The sequence below is a fragment of the Camelus dromedarius genome, chromosome 35 (assembly GCF_036321535.1).
Source record: "Camelus dromedarius isolate mCamDro1 chromosome 35, mCamDro1.pat, whole genome shotgun sequence".
In the NCBI taxonomy this organism is placed as follows: Eukaryota; Metazoa; Chordata; class Mammalia; order Artiodactyla; family Camelidae; genus Camelus; species Camelus dromedarius.
The window spans coordinates 8,901,331-8,907,494 of NC_087470.1; the positions used below are offsets into that span (position 1 = coordinate 8,901,331).

The window sequence follows — 6,164 nt, forward strand, 5'->3', positions numbered from 1 at the left end:
TCCACTTTGGTGTCTGATCCAAAGGAATCCATCTAACACAGTCTCTTTTACTGTTATATGAAATATCCCAATAGGAATTTAATTTCCCTGCCCATAACCACACACTCAGTATATTTGGAAGCTTATGTGCACAAGGACGGAATGATGCTCCAGCAAAACACCCTCAGGTGCTCTGACCAGTTGGAATCCAAGAAGTACCCTGGTCATGCTGGGCTCCTCCTGCATTGAACTGATAGGGGTCACTCTACTGGGCAGGGCTATTGATGCCAATCACCAGAGAAAAATTATTGGAGGCTATAAAATGAGATCAAGAAGTATCATGGCTGGAACCCAGGGGATTCAGCAGCACATTTCCTAGCATCCCCTTAGCCTTCTCTGTCAAAGGAAAAGTACCACAAACAAATAAAAACAAGATAATCAAAGACCCAGTTCTAACAATAACATAATTTGGACAACTTACTGGGTAATTCTCATTCAACTGAGGTGCTGAGAAAGTGTGAAGGGACTAGAGCCATGCAAGAAGGGAGGTAGAGAGAGAGATTTGTTTTGTTACGATGGCAGTAGAATTTATGATAGTAGTTAGTTTTGTACATTTCAGCCGTACAGACCCTGTTACTGCACTTCTTTTTCCTTATTTTTTCCTAGAAACAAGACTGAATGTGAATAGAAAAACCCTATAGTATAATTTTGGAGATACCATAAGTCCCACTAGTAGGAAGTACCCACTGGCATCATCTATGCTGTGAAGGATCACCATGTGTTTGTTTTTAAAAATAAAACATGTAAATCTGAGGCATTTTTTGCATGGAGAATGCTCATAAACATAGGTACTTAAAAATATTTGTTAATACTCATATACTGAAAGACATAGTTAGAAGCTACTCTAACACTTTAACTTCATTTGTGATTTGATAAAATGCCTTTAAGAATTTCTACTATAATTTTAAATTAATATGAAAGAGTCTTCAGAATGTTTCATAACTATAAACTACATATGAAACGTAGCCAACAACACTTTAAAAACTTACTACTGATCCCACATTTAAACATATTCTAAAGCATTTTCTAAAACTTCAGTGCCATGTGAAATATAGTTTTATTATTACTGTGTATTTTCATGTCTTCCTAAGATTATCATCAGCTGTACTTTACCTTCTAACTAGGGTCCTGGTAATGTTAGACTTGATTTTGGAGTTAACATCACTTGTCAATACACAAAATATTATGATTATATGCTTAAACCAGTGAAACTTATGGTATCTGGGTATATTGATAATTTTTTGAGAATAGGACTTTGTTGTTCGTCTTAAAAGAATGAAATTATTTTAGAAAAGAAAACTTTCATCAGTAGTTGAATATCCTTTTTTGTAGTTAAATATCAGAATTTGTAATACTAGGATGTTCAAGAATAGGTCTATTACATCACTTTTACCTTTTGTAACTAATGTTTCCCTCCAGAATGATGAATTTTCTACTTTCAGTTAACCAACATCACATAACTGATTTTCTGTCACTGTACTACAGCAGTTAGATCTGTTAACCACTTAAAAAGAATATAGTTTATAGGAATTTCATTATTATTAGTGGGAAATAGAGAAAGGGATTTTAGAAAATGAGAATCTAAGTTGGCATTAATAGCTTTCTTTTTAAAACATTGTCTAAACCAAGCATCTTCCAATTACACCATTGGGCCATGTCCCTATTGGGTTACTATGTGTTACAACTACTAGGGATTATACACCGTGGGTTTAATTTCAGATTAATATGTATCATGGCCAGTGCTGATTAGTTTTTCCTGCTCTGAGAGGATCTCCTACAATTTGGGGGAATACTTGCTTAAATTTCACTTTCTTGAATGTTTTTGTTGTTACTGTTACTTTTTATACAAATAGAAAAAGGGCATTCTTCACTTTTTGTTGATATAAATTACATTAACATTGTCTCACTTTTAAAAATCAAAATTATATGCATCTCATCATGTTTCCTCTTCTATTTGACCACTACGTGTATAAAATCCATCTATAAATTTTTCTTCTGAGTAATGTGTACTCATAGACTTATTTCTTAAGTTGTTCAACCTCACTATACTTATTTTATATTATTGTAATTTTATTCTTGTAATCTTGATGTTATGAATGTCACAATTTGAAAGTAGAAGTCCTTGTAGATTCACTCCTATAAAATAAAAGAGAAGCACAGGGAGTTATACAGTGATTCACAAATATCGTGTCCATGGGAACTTGACCAATTTTTCCTTATTGAGGAACATATTTAAGAGACATGTAGATTGGAGATATTAAGCTTGCTGATTATAGTTTTATGGATATTTGATGGGTGTCTCTGAGCTTTTGTGCTAAATCCTCTGGGGAAAAAACTTACATGTAAAAATGCTTTAGAAGTTCTGTTGTGGGAATGGAAAGTGATGATTTTAAGTAGTTAATAGTCATATAAAAATATTAAAACTTAATTCAGCATTCTCCTATTTCTATTGGATACTATTCTATATATACCAGTCAGTCAGAAATGCTCTCATGCTAAAGAGAGGGCTATTCTGTCACTTTATGAAGGTAGAGAAGAGGGTTTGATTTTAAGTTTTTTTGGTTGTTTTTAATTTAGAGTACTATGAAATTCAAAACAAATTCTTATATTTTATACCTAAATTTTATCTCCTAAATTGCCCTGATTTTCTCTTTTTAATTCTCTTGAATTGTCATGCATTAAGGGTGCAAATTCTTTAACTGGCATTGTAAGAATTCTTGCTCCTAATAGAACAAAATGGCAGCTCTTCTTAAAATATAATAACCTGACCAAATATTGTCTCTGGATCTCCTAAAAGGAAAGAATCTTGATTTATTTGAGGAGTTTATTCAGAGCCTCTTTCACATCCTTATTCCTCAGGCTATAGATCATGGGATTCAACATGGGAAACAACACAGTGTAAAATGTAGAAACTATTTTGTCCCTGTCCAAAGAACAGCTCAATCGTGGACGAGCATAGATGTAGAGAATGGAGCCATAGTACAAGGTGACAGAGGCCAGGTGGGAGGAGCAGGTGGAGAAGGCTTTGAGCTGACCCGGGGTGGAGTGGATCTTCAAGATGGTGGTGATGATGAAGAGGTAGGAAGCCAGTATGAGCACAGAAGGTGTGATGACATTGGAGGCCAGGACAAAGTACAGCACAGCCTGGTAGCCATCCTTCCTGCCACAAGCCAGCTTCACCAGGGGAAGCAGATCACAAAAAAAATTCATCAATGATGTTGTCATTACAGAAGTTCATGGTAAAAGTTCTTTTGGTAATGATGGAAGAGTTAATAAAGCCACCGAGGTATGAGGCTGCTACCAAGAATGCACACAGCCTAATGGGCATGGCCTGAGAGTAAAGCAGTGGCTTTGAGATGGCCACATAATGGTCATAAGCCATGGCAGCCAACAGGTAACACTCACTGTACGCCAGCCCAGCAGAGAAGAAGAACTGAGCTGCACAGCCAGCAAAGGAGATGCTGTTGTCTTCAGAGATGCAGGTCACCAGGATCTTTGGAGTGTAGACAGACGAATACCAGAGATCCAGGAAAGACAGATTCCCAAAGAAAAAGTACATGGGTGTGTGCAGCCTTGAGTCATTACAGATCAACACCATGAGGATCATGTTTCCCACCAGGGTCACAAAGTAGACACCAATGAACACCACAAAGAGGACCAGCTGCATCACAGGGTCTGTTGTGAAGCCCAGCAGGATGAACTCAGTCACTGTGTCATTGCTTCTCTCCATGGTTATTGGAATCTCGCCTAAGAAGAGAAAAAATGAGAATTCAGTTTAAATCACTGTCCTGTATACATAGAAAATATGTGAAATAATCTATGACCTACAGTGTAATTTTTCATTTTAGAAAGCATTTTCATTTTGTAATAAACCACTTAGACTTTACAATTATATATATTGTTAAATGATAAATTTAGGTACATTAATGTTTCAATAGTTTATTTGAGCCAACACCTATTTGAATCAGGCAGCTATCAAATTAATTCTGAGTACCCCAGGAGAAAAGCTAGGAGAGATATTTTTACAGAAAAGACACAGATCAAAGCAAAACAATCATTTGATTGGCTATAGATTAAGTGGTTGACAAGTTTGGGAAACCCTAGCTGGCTCTTTGTGATTGGTGCTTCTTAAGTTTCATTTTCTGGGATTCAAGGTCCTTAACTCTGGCTTAATGTTTTATTTTGCTTACAATCATTATCAAGATATAAATAAGAGCCACCTCAGTCTGATGGCTCACTTGTTTAATGACTTTAGATATGCAATTCCAAAAGTCTGAAGTTGGTTAATGTTCCCCCCTCCACCTTAGGAATGATTGTTCAAATAAAGGAAGGATGTACTTATAATTTCTATTTTCTTGTATTTTAGCCTTCTTCATCATGCCAGTATACTTTACTGCTAAATGTGTGATTTCTTAGCTTAAAGTGTTACTTGTTTGTATCTGGAACTCTGAACATCACCTATTTTTAATGTATTTTGTAAAAAATCAAGCATTTTTCTTTTAGCACTTCTGCATATTGTGACACCCTGAATCCCTATAAATTCTTGTCATAATAATAATTATAGGGATAAGAGAATACTCAGATTATAAGAATATAAAGTGAATGTATACAATTTGGTGGAGGAAATGTATGCAGGAAAATAATATACAAAGATGGGATTATAAAAGGCAAAGGATTAACTATTTTTTCCTTATTCTATCAATAAAAATATATTTGACAATAATCTAAATAGCCAGTTTTATTTTATTTTATTAAAAATATTTATTGAAGCAGTCAGTTACAATGTGTCAATTTCCAGTGTACAGCATAATGCCCAAGTCATGCATATACATACATATATTCATTTTCACAGTTTTCATTAAAGATGATTACAAGATATTGAATATAGTTACCTGTGCTATACAGAATAAACTTTTTTAAAATCTATTTTTATTTGTATGTAAATAGTCAACTTTAGATGTAAGCAATTCATATGTAGTACGTAAGCATTATAGGAGAATTAACTTACAAGTTATTTAAAACTTTTAATGCACTATAATGTTTTTATCAAGAATTTTTATATTAATAACAATTAGGCAAAAAATTACATATCTTAGGATATGACCACAAGACTCGGCATTCCATCCAATGACATAGAAATGTGCTCACTTTCTTCAGGATTCCCTGCACGTAGACTCCAGCTGTGCTCTTGAAGTGGATAGACAGGAATACATCTAGTGTCTGTGCATCCATGCATTGAAGGAACAGTTCCAGTCACACTGACTTCCCACCAACCAAAGTTGTTTTGTAGCTAAATAAACAAAATTTTCAGTGAATATGACAGTGATGTGTATGCTCGCCATCTTGAACTTATAAAAACACTGTTTGTCCAAGACTCAGTATTAGTGTTACTATAACCTACTTCTGAGTAAAATGTAGGACTCTATCAGACTGTCCCTCTGAGGCCTTTGCTACCACTTCTATTCTAAAGGTCCCTGTGTGGGTTCAAAATCACACACAGCTGAATTCAGTGTTGGTGCTTTGGTTCTCATATGACTTGATCTACCAGCAGTTTTTGACGTGCTTTATCCATTCTTCCTGCTAGAAACACTCTCTTCACTTGGTTTCCAGGTCATCAGACCTGCCCGGGTTTTCTTCTACTTCTAAAGCTACTTGTTTTCCAGTAGCTTTGTTGTTATGGCCTCTAGCTTTGAATTTTGGAATGCCCCGGAATCAACCCTTGAATCTCTCCTCTTTTCCATCCACAGTCACTCTGGTGGACCATCTAGTCTAATGACTTTAAGTGCTGTTCACATGTGAGGTCCTCCCCCTGCTTTGTGTGTGTGTGTGTGTGTGTCTATCTGTTTCTTCCTGACCATGCCTCTTCTCTGAACTCCAGATTCATGGATCCAAATTCTTGCTTAACATCTCTTACACGATGTCCACTGGGAAGGTCAGGAAAAAGTTAGTTTCCAATAGTCCATCCTAGACTGCTTTGCTCTCAGACTTCTCCACTGTAGTAAGTGGCATCGTGTCAGTTTAAGGATAATCAGTGGATATTTTTGACCCTTGTTTGTCTTTTGCTCTGTAGTTGACTAATCAGTGACTTCTTGATTCTACCTTCAAAATATACCCAGAACCTGACC

General features: G+C 35.6%; 1 pseudogene; it reads right to left on the bottom strand.

Moving 5' to 3' along the window:
• Positions 1-2,620: 2,620 nt before the first annotated feature.
• LOC135320011 (olfactory receptor 9G1-like) lies at positions 2,621-3,849 on the bottom strand (annotated as a pseudogene).
• Positions 3,850-6,164: the final 2,315 nt, after the last annotated feature.